Genomic DNA, 19,487 nt, shown 5'->3' with positions numbered 1-19,487 from the left:
TCAGATGAAATGGGAGAAAAATGAAAAAGAAAAAAAAAGCAAACAAATAAACAACAATAAGAAAGGTGAAAATACATTCAGTCCCCATAGTCTACTCTCTGGATTCAGATGGCTCTTTCGATCACAAATCTATTGGATTGGAATCAGGAAGATGTTATTATTCCTTTTTTTTTTTTTTTTTCAGTTGTCTGACTCTTCATGAGCCCATTTGAGATTTTCTTGGCAAAGATGACTTGGAATGATTTGCCATTTCCTTCTCCAACTCATTTTACAGATGAGGAAACTGAGGTACACAGAGTTAAATAACTTGCTCAGCATCATCCAGCTAGTAAGTGCTTAAGGATCGACTTGAAGATGAGTTTTCCTGTTTCCAGGCTCCCCAATCCCTATCCACTGTACCACGTAGCTGCCCCTTATTTCCACTTTACAAATGAGAGAAGTGAAGCCAGAGAATGGAATGTATTTGTCCAAGGCCAGCAACGATAGCAAGATGCGTCTACTTAATGACAGAATCGGGATCAGACCCTTCAGTTCTCTTCACAGCTGGCTCAGTGCTCTTACCCAGGAGAGTGATGATGGGCCCTTGGACCTTTTCTTCAAGTTCTGCACTTTCCCTCTCTCTTTCAAAATATTCCAGTCCCCCCTCCCTCCCTTTCCAGACAAGCTCTCCCCTACTCCCCACTCCCATCTCAAATCAAAGCCTACCCTCAGGAAAGAATCTGAAAAACTCATTCAAGCTGAGTCCAACCCCTCCTTGGGCAGGTCATATTTTAATGATAATTAAAACTTAAAGCCAAAGGATTAAACCTCTAATTGATGTATTTCCTGAATTATCCAGTAGGGTGGGGAAAAGGAATAGGAGGGAGGGATCCAAGACTTAACCAGCTCTCTGGAAATCATACCAAGTAGGCCGTAGGCTGACTCCTTTTCTGCCTACCCCACCCTACCCAACTTCCAGGCATCTCTGTCCCCTCCCTGCAGATTCTGGCAAAACGTTCCTCAAACTATTCACTCAGCTTTTCCTCTCATGGAGCAGAGAATTTCCTTTGTGCAGGGGCCAGCATATTAATCACAAGTAGTTATTAGTTCATTGGGTCACGCTGAATTTTTTTTTTTTTTTAATGGCTAAGGCACTGAGGCTTGGCACAAAGGATGTTATGGCAAGATGTGGTTGACTGCTGTTTTAATTCCATGGGAATGGGACTTTCTGGGATCTGGGCTTTCAGCTCCTCCATTTTTTGCCTTACTAGTTTTAAACTTAACTAGTTTTCTTCCTGTCTTTCTACATTGAATCCTCCAATTTGAAGGAGTCACATCATTTTCTCCTAAAAGTCTATATTCTCCCTCCAAGACTTTTACTTCCATAGGTGTTTAATGTTTACTGAATTGAATTGAATGATATGCTCCTGTCACGGGTGTAAGTGTGTTGTTGTGTTGAGTACTTAGTAAGAGTTTGTCAGGAGCAGGAATACAGGGTGCTGAGTTGAGAAAGCTTGAGTGTTTTGTCACCAGGAGGAGTGTGAAGACTGAGAGAGAATTTTCTTCATACCCACTTGTTGCTAAATAGCAGTCAGTAACTATACTATAATAGTAAGAACAATCTGTATTTGGTCAGTGAATGAAAGAAAGAAAGAATGAATGTTTGGGTGTAATCCCTCCTCTCTCCAGCAGCGCAGATTGCAGCCCTTCACTCTAAAAAACTAAGCAAATCTTCATGATGAGTTTCTATGTCTGAACAATTCTGTCACTCTCTAAGACTAGCTTGGTGCTGATCCTCTCTTAAGGCTTAATTTTGTTAAACAGACAATAGACCATCAATGAATTGTCCTTAATAATAATCAACATTTTATGTGGCACTTTAGAATTTGCAAAGCAGCCTCTTATAACTCACACCTACCCTAAGATATAGAATGCTGTAAACATAACATTCCCATTTTACAGATGAGAAATAACCCTGAGAAAAGTTAAGTAGCTTGCCTATGTCACACAGCTTGTTGTTGTTTGTCCTTCATCTCGAAGAGGACCAGGTCATTAGGAAGGTGATGCTATGATATGCAGGTGAATCAGATTGGAGTGAGGGTGAACCTGGCTCACTTTCCCCTCCAGAGCCACCTGGGTCCAGTGGCCAGATATAGATCAGGACAACTGGAGATGTCCCTGGAGGCAATGGGAAACCTTGGTCTTCAATTTGATTTAGGCTACCACCATTTAGCCATTAAGGCTGGATAAGAATTGAGGCAAAAAATGGCCTCTTTTACCTACTCAAAGACACATAGCTAAGTAAGTAAGTGTCAGAGACAGGCTTTTAATATAGTATTTCCCTGATTTCTAGTCTAGTACTTTATCTCCTATACTGTGCTTGGCAGAAGCTTTAAGAATACCTAAAAATATCCAGGGCTATGACTAACCTAGTTGGAACCAGTTTGTGAAAATTGATTATTAAATTTTCAGTGTGAGCACTTATACCTCAGAAATGGACAAAGCCACTAATCAAGACTTGATTTATTGTTTTGTTGATTGTCTAGATTTAAGAAAGTAATTTCATGACACTCATTTCAAACAGACAGATTTAATTATTCCCACTTTACAAAAAAAGAATTTGAGGCCCAGAGAATGGAACTGATTTGCTCAATAGAAAATGTTAATGCACAGATTAAACTTTATAGGGTTCCTTGCTTTGGAGAAGTGGTTGGGAAACACTTGCCAGTCACCCATGAAGATAATCTTTAGGATTATCTGGGGTTACCTCCCAACCATACTGAGGCATCACAGTAAAACCTTAGGGGAGGAATGAATCAATGAGCAATAATAACAGTCACTGACCTTTAGACATCATTTTAAAGTTTACAAAGTATTATCCTCTCATTCCATCCTCACATTGACTCTTTTAGGATTCAAATCTAGGTTTTTTCCTGATTCCAAGAATGTTACAACATCTACTGGGACAGCTAGGTGTGTGCCATAGTGTGTAGAAGTCAGGAATCATCAACTTGGGTTGAAATCTGGCCTCGACACATTCTGTCTGTGTGATCTTGGACAAGTCACTTAAGTCCATTTGCCTTAATTTTCCCTGTGACATGAGTTGGAGAAGGAAATGGCAAAACACTCCAGTATCTTGGCCAAGAAAACCCCAAGTGGGCTCACAGAGTTGGAAACAACTGAAAAACAATTTAACAACAACACAATGTCTAGTATATCAGTTGAATCTAATATGTATATTATATAATATATATACATACACACATATAGTATATATTGTATATAAATATATAATCTAATATATATATACATACACACACATATATATATATGTATATATATATATATATATAAAATTTTAGAAAAATATTCTTCCCATCAGCCTTAGACCTATTTATAAATGTGCCAATTTTTTTACACTGTGGAATGGTAGAAAGTGTCGGATGGCATGAGTTCTAAAACTAAATTCATCAGTTATCTTACTGTATGACTTTGGCTAACATATCATCTCTCTAGGCTTCAGTTTCTCCATCTGAAAAACTTTGGATAGACATGATTTTCAAAATCAAAATTGGTGACCAAGTAATATGCTAATAAGATAGATAAGAATATATTTGGATAGCTGATCCATATTTAGTTAAATATAGCTCTGATCCCCCCAAGTTTGGGGTTAAATTGATTTTTCCATGACTTCTGGATGTTGAGGTATAGACCAATATTCTGTCATAGTCAGGATACTGATGATGCATTTAGGGCTTACTTTATACTTACATGTGGCCAGCTCTGATCTTTAAATGTTTGTCAAATTGAAGAATTGAACTGAATTGAATTCTGACTCTATACCATAACGAATTCAAATTGCAGAAATTAAAGTATCTGATATATGAAAAGCACTGTGCTAGATACTGAAGAGATAAAGAAGGAAAAAATATCATTCCTGAACTGCAAGAACTTACTATCTACATAATTTTTTTAATATCACCTTTATTTCTTAATGCTTTCCTTATAAAAAAGGATTTTGGGGGAGGGGAATCAGTTTTGCATCATCAGCTAAGGATACTGTTACCTGACAGTATATTTTATATTCCAAAGCCATAGTTTCATCTCTCCAATAAAGGCAGGATGGTGAATTTTCTGAGCTTTGTACTATATTAGAGAGCCGGCCTCTAAGCATAAGACTTGGGTTAACAATGAAGTACTGGCTTGGTGATTCTGGACAAGTCACATAACTTCTTAGTAGAGCACTATGCAACTCTCAAGGATAACAAGGTGCAGAAAATGTGCCAACCTGTATTGGTAGAGTAAGTTTCTTCCTCTGGGAGTTTCCTATTTCAATGAAATAACAGATCTTGTCCCTAACTGTAGAGCTAAATTGAGATATTTTAATTATGAAGCACTCTGTTTTATTGTTTTTTTTAACTTACATCGATGTAATCATTTTGCTATTGTTTTACAGGTTCTGCTTACTTCACTTTGTATCAGTAGTTCATAGATTTTTCTGAATTGTTCATATCTATCATTTCTTATGGCTCAGTAATTACATTCATGAACCACAATTTGCTGAGACATTTTTCTCATTGGTGATTACTTACTTTGTTTCTAGTTCTATACTACCATAAATAATCAATCGTTGCTTTGAATATAGCAATATACATGAGACTTTTATTTTGGGGTTATATCCTATCTGTAGAATATCTAAGTCAAATTGTATGGATAGTTTTCTTTTAACATAATTCCAAATTGCTTTTCAAAATATTTGAGCCAATTCTTAGCTCTGTCAACAGTATATTTATGTGATTGTGTTTCCAGAGCCCTTCTAATGTTGGCTATTTATATTTTTCATCATCTTTATACTGAATAAAAATTATACTGAATAAAAATTGAAATCTCAGAATGGTTTGGATTTGTATTACTCTTGTTACTAGTGACTTGAAATAATTTTCTTAGTGATTGAGAGTTTGTAAAGCTTTTGAGACACATACTTCAACTACTTATCTATCTATCACAAGGGAATGGCTATTTGGGGGGGATGGGGTGCGAAATAGATCATTTTACTAATTCTTTGTAGATCTTATACTCAGACCCTTATCAGAAATATTTTATACAAAGATTTTTCTCCCAATCAACAGCTTTCCTTCTTATCTTGGCTGCAATGATTGTTTTATGTGTACAAAATATTTTCAATTTCATGTAATTGAAATTATTTTATCTTTTTAAATCTCCTCTACCCTTGTTTGGTTAAGGATGAGTAGCTCTCAATCTAAGAATAGGGATAAGATATGTTTACAAATGACCATTGTTGAAGGTATAATATAGTAAGTGTAAAGTGTAGGTCCAAAGTACTAGAAGAAATTTGAGGAAAGAGTCATTCCTGAATTGCCAGTTCTATTTTGTTAACATATAACCTGTTTCCAAATAAAGTAGATTTCTACTCTTTAAACCAAGTAAAACAACTGGAATCATTTTTCCACATATCAGCCCTTTAAATTCTTGAAGATAGTGATGTAAGCCTGTGATTTCCCTTATCTAGCTCCTTTTCTTTTCCTAAATAGACCTTCATATGGAACACATCCTCTTGCTATTCTGGTTGCCTTATTTTGGAAGCTCTCTAACTTATCAATGTCCTTCCCAAAAAATGACACTTAGAAATGAAGAGAATATTCCTGATACATTTTCATGAGATCACCAAACGGCAGTGTTAGTAGTGTTTATTCTAGAAACAATACTGCACTTATCACAGCCTAAAAACACATTAATTTTTGTGGATGCTTTGCCATATTATTCATTTATAATCATCCTTTTTGCATCAATTCAGTAATTTTTCAGCCTTGCCTGACTCTTCAAAGATACTGGAGTGATTTGCCATTTCCTTCTCAAACTCATTTTAGAGATGAGAAACTGAGGCAAACAGGCTTAAGTGATTTATCCAGGATCATACAGCTAATAAATGTCTGAGGCACTCTAACCACTGTGTCACCTACTTTCCCTTGCATCAAACCCTGGAATAACACAAATCATTCTAAATAAGAACCCCATCCACTCAAAATAATTCATCCTAACCATTTCACATGTGAAAAAAACAAGTGGAAAAAGTTTGGCTATTTTCTAGGCTGTGGAATATGGTTAGATAAATAATCCATTGAGCTGGTCCATTAGTACATGAATCTGATAGACACTTTAAATGGAGGAAAGGAAGGCAGAGGAGAGGACAGGACTCAACTTTAAAACTCCTGGATCTTATTCACAGGAACTATTATCCTGCTGTCTTTTATATCCTGGCCTGTATAGTTCTGTTCAATTCAGGACATTGTTCTAAACTGCTGAGATTAAGGACCTAATGAGTTCAAGGCACAAAGAGAATGAAAAAAAAAATTAAATAAAACCTGCTTCCTCTCCATCCTCACCCCAACAGCTGCTACCCACTGCCTTAGTTCAAGCCCTTCATAACTTCTCACTGAACTATTATTATACTCCCCAATTGGTTTCCCATTTCTCCTTCCTCCAATCCCTTCCTTCTCACCACTGCTTTCATAATTTTTCTAATGTATGTCATTCCTGCCCTCTGCCATTTTCTAGATGAAATGGAAACTACTTATTTTGGAATTCAAGACCCTCCAGAAACAGGCTCTAATACCCAACTTTATCTTACACTATTTCTCTTCAGTTACCTGCATAATACAGTCAAATGGAACTCTCCCATGGTTCCTATTCTTATATTGATAACTCCCATCCTCTTCCTTCTGTTTCAGTGCCTCAGATGACATGACACCTCTGTTCCTTTCCACCTCCCATCTCCTCTTGATGAAATTTTGCCTTCTTCAGCTCAGGTCAAATTCCTCATGAAATCTTCTAGCCAGCTGGATGTGATCTCCCTCTGCCTGAGTTTTTCATAGCATTTTGTGTAAGGCTCTGCTTTGCACTGATTCTCTAATGCACTGTAGTTATCTGTGTATGTATATATGTCTTATCTTGGCTTCTAGTTTATAACCTCTTTGAGAGCAGCTATTGTATCCCATTTTATCTTCATGTACTCAGCACCTAGCATGAGCTTTAAAAACATTTTTTTATTCTGAACTTAAAAAAACAAAATAGAATGGGGGAAAAAAAGGAATGATTATATGTGAAACTATGAATCTGTTAAGTACAGTTTGCTTTTCTTTTTAAATATATAATAAATCCAATTTAATTTTCAAAACTCTACTGCTATGTGATTTTTTTTCCCTTTTCTTCCTTCTGTTTTTTTTTTCTTTAAAAATGACTCAGTGGCCATCTTTCTTCTCTTTTCTCTCCTCTCTCCTTTCTTTTTCTCTCTCTTTCTTTCCCTTTTTATTTCCCTCTTTCTTTCCTCCTTCCCTCCCTTTCTTCCTTCCTTCCTCCCTTTCTCCCTCCCTCCTTCCCTTCTTTCTTTTCTCCTTCCCTCTCTTTTTCTTTCCTTCCCTCCCTCCCTTCCTTCCTTCCTTCCTTCCTTCCTTCCTTCCTTCCTTCTCTTCTTCCCTTCTTCCTCCCTCCCTTCTTCCAAAAAATATACCTAATCAAGCAAAACAAATCCTCATATTGGCCATACTTGAAAATGCATTTATTCTTCATATTTTGAGTCTATCACTTGTGTAATGGCAGTGCGTAAGAGGCTTCTTTGCTAGTCCTTTGGAATCACGGTCAGTCACTATGTTTTTCAGTGCTCTTCAAGTCTTTCAAGGTTACTTTTCTTTATAGTATTGTGGTTATTCTATAAATTGTTCTCCTCGTTTAATTTTGTAAGAATTTCCAGGTTTCTTTGAGACTATCCCTTTTATTTCTTATGGTGCAATAGTATTGCCTTAGTTTCACAAAGCATAATTTGTTCAGCTATTCTTCAATTGATGGGCATCCCCTTAATTTCCAGTTCTTTGCTATATAACAAAAAAGAGCTGCTATAAATATTTCTGTACATATGGTCCTTTTCCTTTTTCTTTCTTGTTCTCTTTGGGGGTAGTTTGAATATAGTTTGTACTTAATAATTATTTGCTGAGCTAAATTTTGAAGGGAATTGACTATTTGAATAGTCTCCTGACTGGTCTGCCAACCTCCATTTTCTTCCCCCTCCTTTTTGAAGGATACTGACAAACTAAAATGTGACCATGGAACATTTATCAAAATGGGATTCAAAACCACACAATTACAAGGAAAAGTTGAAGGAGGTAGGGATATTTAGCCCTCAAAAAGCAGACAAAGCAGGGACATTATGATCATACTCAAATATTTGAAGGATTGACATATGGAAGAATTGATCTTTCTCATCCTCAGAGGTCAGAACTCCTAGCAAAGGACAGGAGCTGCAGAGAGATAGATTTAGATTCATTGAAAAGAGTTGCAGTCAAACAATAAGAGAAATCTGTAAGTAGAATGAACTACCTCTTTATTCAATCCTACACACACACACAGTGCTTCACAATTAGCCATGAATGGTTATTGTTCTTGAATTTCTCCTTCTCTTCCCCATTAGATCGTGAGTTCTCTGAAGGATGTTTTTACTTTTCTTTGTATCATTATTGCTTAGCACAATACCTGGCATATAGTCAATGCTTCATAAATGCTTATTGACTGACTATTTGAGACTTCAGGAAGAGATTGGATAATCACTAGTTAGGATGTTAAGAAGAGAAGAAAGGGATTATTATTCAGGTATGGGTTTGACCAGATCACTTTAAGTTCAGATCCTACTTAGATAGTTAATTGTTCATACCTTCCAAATCTGAAATTCTATGATTTTATCATTCCTTCTCCCCCACACCTGAATGAGAGTACTACTTCCCTCTTTCCTTTCTAGGCAAAATGATTTATGATTCTTCAGTCCTCTTGACTTATGAGTGAGCTACTCTTACTTCTTCTGGAAAAGTCCTCTGCTCAGTCAGGTGTGAACATGATCTGGGAGCAGCAAGTCACTCTGAAGGAGAGACGAAGGTAGCATGTGCCACATCAAACAAATCACTCCCACTACCTCCACTATCACCAGAGGGAGATAATGATGGAGAAATCCTGGGACCTGAACCCAATCTCGGTGGAGAGGAAGCTCACTTTCCTTACTACCCCCAACACCAAATGCTGACCAATAGATAGATAAGCCTGAAAATGCTGGGCGTGGCAGCTTTATCCAGACCACTGTACTGCTTTCAATCTGGCCCCCAAAGTCATGAACTCAGAAAGCAATCCCTAGTGCAGATACAGCCTGGCAACTACAATTATTGGTATTATAATCATGACTCCTAAGGTCCCAGGAAAGAAAATTCTCATCATCAAAGCCCTTGGCATTGTCAAATGATTTATCATCAGAAGCTGACATAATTTCATCAGTGAAAATGACATTTAAAAAAGGCTTTATAATTTGCTTTGCTAAAATACTTGATGGACCCTTGGATCTTTACTTCTGACTTGCTGCTGAAACTATCTATTATGTATAGTTTTTCCCACTATAATATGAACTCTTTGAGTTCAAGAACTGTCCTTTCTATTTGTTCCCCCAGTACTTAGCACAGGGCTTCATATATAGAATATGCTCAATAAATGCTTTTTCATTCATTAGTTTTTCATAGATAGTATTTTGCCTACTCTTGGACATGGGGATGAGAACATTATTGGGATGTGGTCTCCGTTCAACTGGTTAATCCATGTACATGATCCAGTGCCACTAATTATTTTATTTTTCTCATTTGTTGCCTCTACTACAGTATTAAGTGGTGGTGGTGGTGATGGTATGTATGTGTATACAGGTATCTGTCACATTGTACCTATTTATTCTATCTCTATCTAGTTTCAAAACCCAAATTTGAAATATTCCAATAGGGGCGACTAGATGGCACAGTGAATTGACCAACAAATCCTGGATTAGGAGGCATGAGTTCAAATACCCTGGAAAAGTCAGTTAACCCTGATTGTCTCCTCCTAAAAACCCAATTAATATTAACTAAAATGTAGCTGTGGTACTAGTCACTGGTGCCTCATAAGTGGAGAGAATACAGGCCATAGAGGCTCAGGGAAATGGTAGATAGATGAAGCATCCTTAAATATCTCAGGCAACCCTGGAACCTTGAGAGTCTGTGTAGAAAACTGGACCGTAGAAGAGATTATTACAAATATTACATAAGGAAGGTAGAATTTCTGCATTGTTTACACCATGATCTCTCTGGCCAACTTTGTCAAAGGGAGTTCCATTTCCAAAGAGTTTGCTTACAGAGGTATCAGTGAGTAGCATCTGGGTAGCTCCCGGTGTCATATACAGGTACTAAGCAAAAAAGGAGAACAAGACAGAACTTCTCTATTATTGCTTTCTCCCTGAAGCTTTTATCCCCACTCATCACTATAAACATCTAAGCATCATACCATCCCAAAGGGAGCTGGACCACTGTCATTTTAGCATTAGCCCTGTCAGCAGACATGCTGAAAGAAAAATCCAATCTCTGCCAAAAATTTTTTACTATATCCTTAAGACTGGTTTATAAAATTCAGAGCAAGAAGGGTCCTTAAAGATATATCATCATACAGATGAAGAAACGTAGCAGGGCAAGGTTTCAGACCAAAGTCTACTTGAGTTTGAGGTAAGCATTATTTCCATAATACTAGCCTGTTTGTCCTAATTGGCATGTGGGGAAACTGAGGCTAAGGCTTACTTCCCTGCTGTCTTACAGCCAGTGTTGACTGACAAAAGAATAGGATGCTAGGAGCCAAATTCCCAAGCCCTTTATTTTGCCACAAGGCTTTGAACAATGGTGCAAAGTGACTGGCATTTATAAAAGTGATCTGTCATATTAACATGAGGCAGCTAACTGAAATCTCTTTAAAGAGTGTCAAAGTAAATATAATATTAAACTCAGTGCCAGAGCTGGAAAATACTATTCAGGCAGGAAATGGACTTCTAGCAATCATTTACAGTGCAAAGCTGTTGTTTCTGCAAAGCTTTGTTTCTGTCAGTGCCTGATATTAAGACCTTTCAATCATTTAGTCAGTCAATAAATATTTATTAAGTACCTGCTATGTCAAGGCACTGAATTCCAGGGGCACAAAGAAAGGCAAAAGATACTCCTTGTCCTTACTATTTTATAATTGTTTTTTAGTTGTGTCCAAATTTTCAAGATACCATTTGGAGTTTTCTTGGTAAAGATGCTGGAGTGGTTTATCATTTTCTTTTCCTACTCATCTTACAAATGAGGAAACTGAGGCAAATAGGATAAATGACTTGTTCAGGTTCACATAGCTAGTAACTGTCTGAGGACATAAAAATGTTAACTACTACTACTATTATTACGGTATTCCCCAGAGTCCTAGCTCAGAGCATTCAATTGATGCCCATTCAATTGCAGAAGTTAGATTTCAGTTTGATATAAGAAACAACTTTCTAACAATTGTGGTTACCAAGAGTGAGATAGAGTATCTTAACTGGTAATGATTTCCTTATCACTTGGTGGATTCAAGCAGAGGCTAAATGAGCATCAGGAATGATGCAGACAGAAAAGCTGTATTGGGCTGCAGATTATAAATGATGGCTTTTAAGGATCCTGACTTTGTATTCCATGTTTATTTGATTTTATGATTCCACAAACTGATCACTGGCCAACTGGCCATCCACAGACAAAACACTTCATCTTTTCATTCTGGACTTTTTCTCTGACTGTCCTCCCTGCCTGAAATGCTCATTTCAGCTCAGACTTTGATCATCCTGACATCCTTTAAGATTCAACTAAAATCCCACCCTCTACAGGAAGTCTTTAACTAACCCTTCGTAATTCTATTGCCTTCCCTCAGTAAATTATTTCCTGTTTATCTTGTATATATCTTGTTTGTATATAGTTGTTTATTTGTTGTCTTCCTCATTACACTGTAAGGTTTTTGGGAGAGAAATTGTCTTTTGCTTCTTTTTATATCCCTAGTACTTAGCACAGTACCTGGCATATATTAGGTGCTTAATAAATGATTAATTGACTTATAGATGGATTTTTCAAATAAATAGCACTAACTTCCCAAAATGGTCCCACAGGTTTCAGACACATGGAACCCTTTCTGCCCGCATATAATTGTGTAATTTTGGGATGGGCAGAGTAGGTAAGCAGCCTGCTGTCAGCTGCTTTTCTTTTTTGTTTTTTTCTTGCTATGGCAGTGGCTCTCACTGTGTTATGGAGGCCATTTTTCTTTCCAACATTATATTGAGATTCTTTAAGTTAACCTCATTTAGGCAATACAGCCCAATGATTTTCTGATGCTCAGGAGCGTGCCTCACCCTGAAGTAGGTTTCCTTACATTTTCACTGGCAGGCTTCTCAACAAATTCTGGGAACATATTGCTTGCCCAATCTGGATGTCCTTCTCCCAGAATAAAAAGAATCACTATCTCTCCCCAGCCTTGAACTCCTACTTTTTGTTCTCCCTAACATTTCTATGACACTCAGACTGTTCTCTTTACTATATCCAATTTCAGCCAAAATTATTACTTCATCTCTTTGAAGATGAGTTTAAAAAGGGGCACAAAGGCATACAAATTTTATGTGCTTTATTATTAATTATTATATTCAGGCTTTTTTTTCTAGCTTGGGACAGGTAGGGACAGGGTAGGAGGATATTTCAACTATGGTGAAGCAGAGAAAACCCAGGTTAGAAATTACAATTTTATGGGTAGTTGTATCTTACTTATCTAAAGCACATCCATTATATGTAACTTCAGAGTTTGTTTTCAATAATTAATTGCCTGACAAAGAAAGGTCGTGGGATGGAAAATTTTTAAGTTAAAGAAACTAAACATTTTTATTACTAGTGTCAATGGAAAATTATGCAGAAATTAAGCCAGATAATTCCAGGTCATATGAGTAACAAGATGGGGGGTTAGACATTTTCTCTGATCCCCAAACCTTTCCAAAACAGAAATTATGCACTAAGATAAAGCAACTTCAGCTTTCTCAGTGAGTTAGGACTCACAAAATCCACAAGATTTTTTTTTAATAGGCAATAGTCAATGAACATTTATTAAGTAGCTACTATGTGCCAAATACTGTGTTAAGTGCTGGGGTTACAAATAAAAAAAAGCAAGGCAGTCCCAGGCCCAGGTTACACCCAATCATTGTTGTTTGTCTTTAATTTCTCAAAAATGATCATCATCAGGGAGGTGATACCATGACATGTAAGTTAAATGGATTTCAATGAGGGAGGGCTGTGCAAAGTCACCTGCCTCACTTTCCCCTCCTCAACCACAGGGGCAAAGGATAGGATGAGATACAATCTCAAAGGAGAGCATGGTTGCAGTAGAGTCCAAGTCTAAGGAATATAGCTGGTGGGAAATGAATAAACAACACTAACTCATGTATATGTTACACTTTATACATATATATATGTATATATATATACATATATATACACCTGTATAAAATTCTTATATTCAATAAGAATATTAATAATTCACATTTATATAGCACTTCAAGATTTACAAAGCACTTTATAAATATTATCTCAATTTTTTTCTCATGACAACCTCAGGCAATAAATAGGTTTTATTAACGTCCTCATTTTACAAATGAGGAAAATGAGGCAGATAGTCGTTAGATTTGTCCAAGGTCACAAAGGAAGTGTCAGAGTTAGAATCTGAACTTAGGTCCTCTATCTCCAAACCCAACATTCTTTTGGCTTTAACTAAAACTCTATAGGGATTAATCTATTGTTTAAAGTGAGTTATATTCCTCTTTACCATGACCTGGCTATTTCATTTATAATTACAACATTTTATCTTTGTGTATATAGTACCAGGGACATCCTAAAACCTTCCAGAGAGCCATTAAAAAAACCAAGTCAAAGAATAGTATTCAAAATTCCTCTTATTGGAAGGGGAGAACATTCAGCCGCATTCCCTGTGATTTAAACTGTGCTAAGAATTGTGAGTGACTATCCATGCAAAGTATTGAGCCCTCCCTGTAACATTTTAGATATTTAAATGTGTGTTAATAAAAAGAAATGATTAAAAAAAAAACACAAGTATTTCTCGGTATACCCATACCCAAGTGTTAATGGTCTAAGAAGCTGCTGCCCAATCTATCTTTTGTTCTGGTTCTGAACTGAATAAATCTATGGACTGCTTTGCTTTAAGTAATTCCATATGACTGATAGCGTAAGAATCATCCTCAGACCTCCAAGTTTGAACAGCCACATTGAGGATTGCATTCAAAATTCCTCTTTTTAGTCATCTACTTCTCTAAGATGGGAAGAGATCAACCCTATTGTTAGTGACTGTTGACCCAAGACATGGATAGCTCCATTTTGTCAGAAAAAAGGGGATTCAAAGAGGCAGAGATAAGGAAAAAGTGAATTCCAGGTAAGAAGCTCAGTCTGTGCAAAGATATGGAGATGGGATATGGAATAGCATGTGTGAGGAAGCAAGAAGGCCATTTTGGCTGAATATAGAATATGGGACTAGAAGAATACAAAATGTTGAAAAAGGCAGGTTAGAGCCAGGTTTAAGAGGAAACTTGAATGCCAAAGGGGTTTGTATTTGGACGGTATTTATCTATCTGTGTATGTCCTCATGTGTATGGGGGCGTGTGTATATGTAAGTAGCACTGTTTTAAGGATAGAGAGACGTAGAAGGACCTGGGTCCAAATGCTGCCTCTGATATATACTGGCTGGAAATATATATTCAAAAGTCTTATTCAACTTGCAATATATGTGTGTGTGTGCATACATATATGTGGGCACAAATATATATATAAACAGACACATAAACATGTGTGCACACATGGTTTATGTATACATATATGTGCACATAACTGTCATATGTATAATATACTGAATATATAAAATTATGTGTATAAGTGTATACCTATATTGTATATGCATATAAATATACAATATAATGATATGTATAATACATATGTGGTGCTTATATTTACAAAACAATAAAATACATACCCATACACACATGTATACCTATATACATGTAAAAACATGTATACATACATGTAACTATAGTCCCAAAATCTTAGTGAAATTTGAAGCTGTCAGTTTTAAGCTATTAAAGTATTAAGACTTTTGAGATCCTGTATAAATTAATAGATATATCACATATATACATATATAATATAGTATATATAGGAACATAGTTGGGGGATATTTTTCTTTTTTGCCTTATGGATAACAGCTGCTGTTTTTGCCAGGCTGTCATCTTTTGCTTGTTGCTTTTTCAACTTTATTTTTAAACAGTATAACATCAAGTACGACAACACCGAGTCTAAGACAGATGGAGAGCAAAACCAAATAACAGATTTCCACTGCCACCCTAATAAAAGTGGCTGGGTAGGAAGGAGGGGAGTGGGTGGGAGGGGAGCAGTGCAATGCACCACACAGAGGGGTACAACCAGACTGCCAGAATTCTAAAAGCAAACAAATATCAATAAATCACAAATTAAAGAGGAGGAAAACTGGAGAATCCATTGAAAGTGACAAATGTGTCCAATTGGATGCCACCTGAATTCCCAGCTGGGCCTAGGGAGAGAACAAATCTCAAGGATTCCAAGGGCTTTCACATACAGCTGAAAAGAGAAACTCTCCCTCTGAAGTAACAACAGGATGAGGAGAAATGGCCTCTGGATTGGATAATGAATGTCACTGTGAACCTTTGGCACACAGTGACATAGGATGTATGAGCTCACACCAATACTTCAATGATTAGGCAACCTTGTGCATGGGAGAGCTTCCTCTAGCAGGGCAGGTTACAAGCTCTATCTTCATGTAAAATTTACTATGTAAGAGTCATCCAGCATACAGAGGAGTTGTTATTCTCTTGACATTGGGGGCAAATATAGGTAGTTGTGGCCCCTTCTTTCAGGGAAAAACCTGGGGTTATTAAACAGATTTGATATAATCAAAACAGTAACATCTTCAGACAGAGGCATCTGGAGGGACCTCACTATCAATAGGGAGACCCTCTTAAATGTTGACTCTGATGGACATCCTGTGTGGTGGTGGTAAAAAAACAAAAACAAAAAACCTTTGGTGAGCATCTCTCTCTGTTTTATGTGTCATTTGGTAATTATTAAAAGATCATCAAGCAAAACTTTCTCTGTTGGTATATCTTTCAAGGACTTTTGTATTGACATAGGAATCAGGGAACTATTTTTGGAAAAGAACTCTTAAGGGGGTATTAATACAATGTTAAAATTGTCAACAAACTAACCACAAAGAGATCTCACGTATGCTTACATGACTAGATATCTGACTTGTTATGAAACAGAGGTGTCAGATGTTGGCCAGCTGCCTCAAAATTCCTAAATGAGGTTGGAAGCAGATAAAAAGGTAATTAGGAAGTCTTTAACAAAACAAATAAAAATACTATTCAACATAAATAATGTTCATTTTGTGATTTTCTAAATCAATATTCAAGGACAGCGAGATGGAGCAGTGTAATTTGGAATCAAGAAGACCTGACTGAGATCAAATCCAGCCTTAGACATTTATTAGTAGTATGACTCACAAGTCATTTAACTCTGCCTCAATTTCCTCATCTGTAAAATGAGCTAGAAAGGAAATGGCAAATCACTCCAGAATCTTTGCCAAGAAAACCTCAAATGGGGTCATGAAGAGTCAGAGATGAGTCAAAAATTTCTAAACAGTAAATCAGCAATCAGACTGCAAATTGAAAGAGAAATCTTTCTATTTGAGTTTAACATCGCTGTTAAAGAATATTGTTCACAAAAGCCTGTCTACTTCTTATATCTTCATCAGAGATTTCCTGAATAAGGTATAGATTATTCTCACAAAAGTTTTTAGAGATAGGAAAATAAGCATTTGGGTCAATGATTATTGATTTTTCTCTTGGTCACCCTTTTAAAGTAATAAGTCTGAATTTTTTTTCTGTGACTTGGGAATCTTTTCTTTAAGCTATTTTGAGAATTGATTTTCCAGTCTCTTCCCAGATTGGCTTGCCTCTGGCACAGATTTCTTCCATATACGTTTTGTCTAATCTGTTTTTTACCTCTTTTTTTGTGGGGGAGTGTCATTTCCACCTCCTCCTTTAGCAAATGCAAATACTGGAGAGAGTAAATAAGTTTCCTAGCATCATAAACTAATAAGTGTCTAAGGCTGGATTTGAACTTAGAACTTCCTAATTCCTGTGTCACCTAGCTGCCGGGGAAAAAATAAGGCACACAGAAAAATCGCTTGCTATTCAAGGCCTTCAAGTTTGAAGTTGAATTCAGTTCAGTTCAATAAGTATTTATTAAGTACAATTAGATAGTTCAGTGGCTAGAGCACAGGATCTGAGTTCAAATTGGTCTCAGACATTTAACACTAGCTGTATGACCCTAGATAAGTCACTTAATCCCAAATTGCATCTTCAAAAACAACAAACAAACAAAACCTATTCTACATAAAGGCCTTTAGAACACAAAGACAAAAAGGAAAGAATTCCTGCCTTCCAAAAGCTTGTATACTAGTAGAGGAATATAATATATACAAAAATAAATAAATGTTAAAAAAAAATTCAAAATCAACAAACAGAATTTTAGCTGAGAATTTTTCCTTATCTTAGTTGCATTAGTTTTGTTCAGATGCATGTGATTTCTTAGCAAGGAAGAAAGTTGGGCAAATGATGGTGTGGAATGTAAATAGGGACAGTGTAAGTACTTAGGGGCCAACAAAATCACATAATCATTCAGCAATATTTCATAATTAGATTAGGTGACTCATGAAGCATTACCATGAGGTTGTAAGTACTTGCACAGTAGTTAGGAAGACAAGGACATATACCCTGGGTAGAAAGAGCACTTATGGGAGATTCAGAAAACTCAGGTTCTGGTCATAGACATGCTTGGACAGGATGGTGACATGTGACACTTCATTATTGCTTTTCCCATTTCTCTTTAGGGAAGTCAGCACCATTGCAGCTGGGCAAAAAGGTCTGGCACAATCCTCTAGGTAAGCTTATGATACTTATCCATGATACCAGAAGTTCAGCATAGTGTATAGAATACTAGATTCAGAGTCAGCATGCCTGGGTTTGAATTGTGTCTCTGTCTCTTGCTAGCTGTATGGCTTTGGGTCATTTCCTTCTCCCCTGGTTGAGAGGTTCCTTATCTGTAGAAGAAAGGGACTGGACTAAATGGTCTCCAAGGTCTCTTCCACCTCTAACACCCTAAGTTAAATAGAATTCAAGACAATAACACAGATGTCAGAAAACCAGACCAATGCTCCGGAACACCAGCACTACATGTATTCACCCAAAAAAAGCACCATTATTGACTGGAGTCATCAAGGGATGGGTATTGGAACCAGGACATTGAACAAAGATATAGATAGGGGTAAGATAGAAATATAAGCAGAGAGAAATCTTTGCAACCCTTGACTTATGAAAACTTTGTGAGTGGCTTTTCCAGAGCACCTAGTTTCCAGGCTGAGAATGGTAGCTTAAATCAAAACTTTTACAATCATTATTAGTACATACTATGTGCCAGATACAACCTTGCAATCTAGGGATACAAAATGTGAATATGTTTCTCATGGAGTTTATATTCAAACAAGAGAGATAAGAAGTGTGTATATTTGTGCACATGTGCATGTGTATATGTGTGTTTGTGTATATATATATATATATATATATATATATATATATTTGTATAAAAACATACATACACACACACACACACACACACACACACACACACACACACACACACACACATTTAAGAGGCAGCTAAGTGGCTCAGGAGATTGAGTCCCAGACCTGAAGTCAGGAAGACCAGAGTTCAAATGTAACCCTAGGTGAGTGATTTAACTATGTTTGCCTCAATTTCCTTATCTATAAAATGATCAGGAGAAGGAAATGGCAAACTACACTCTATTATCTTTGCCAAGAAAACCTCAAATAGGATCACAAAAAGTCCTGAAACAACTAAAATGACTGAACAACAAATTTACATACATGCATGTGTGTATACACATGCATATAAACACCCATGTATATGCATACACAAACAGAATTGATATAAAAATAAATATAATGTAGTTTTATATAGGGTTAAAACCAAGGTCTCTTAAGAGGCAACCACTTTTTAATCCTCTAGTTTGCTAGAGGATAGGGAGAGTGAATAATAAATGAATGAATGAAAAAGCATTTATTAAGCATCTGTTTTATGCCAAACACTAAATTAAATCCTGGGAATATAAATAGAAAAAGAAAGAAACTACCTATTCTCAAGGAATTCATATTTAATTTAGAGGACATTATATATAAAAGAAAATACAGTTGTAGGATAGATGGAAAAGTCTAGCAGTATTAAGGGTACAATTGTGGGGCAGATGGCAAGACCAGGAATTCTCTGGTTATATCATTAGGTTGATGATAGTGTATTTTTGTAAGAATTGGAGGGCCATAGGAAGTAATGGCATGGCACCTGGTACCACCTAGAAGTCCTTCATCTCTTTGGAAGGAATAGAGTTGCTAAGTCCCATCCCAGACAAGCCCTGTAAGCCATCAAGCAGCTTGGGAAGTGGGAAAGAAAAGGGAA

General features: G+C 36.6%; 1 protein-coding gene across 6 annotated transcripts in view; it reads left to right on the top strand.

Annotated features, from left to right (window-relative positions):
• Nucleotides 1-19,487, top strand: part of ZBTB7C (zinc finger and BTB domain containing 7C) — a 553,406-nt gene that overhangs the window by 269,893 nt on the left and 264,026 nt on the right. For 2 of the 6 annotated variants that reach the window (XM_074279335.1, XM_074279331.1), the window contains exon 4: nt 17,848-17,898. The exons of the other annotated variants lie outside the window; for them this stretch is intronic. The gene's annotated coding sequence lies outside the window, so the exon portion shown is untranslated. The remainder of the gene's footprint in view (nt 1-17,847; nt 17,899-19,487) is intronic. 6 annotated transcript variants of the gene reach the window in all.

The sequence above is a fragment of the Sminthopsis crassicaudata genome, chromosome 1 (assembly GCF_048593235.1).
Source record: "Sminthopsis crassicaudata isolate SCR6 chromosome 1, ASM4859323v1, whole genome shotgun sequence".
Lineage (NCBI taxonomy): Eukaryota > Metazoa > Chordata > Mammalia > Dasyuromorphia > Dasyuridae > Sminthopsis > Sminthopsis crassicaudata.
Note: the sequence above shows the minus strand (reverse complement) of the source record. Positions and strands in the feature narration are given on the sequence as shown.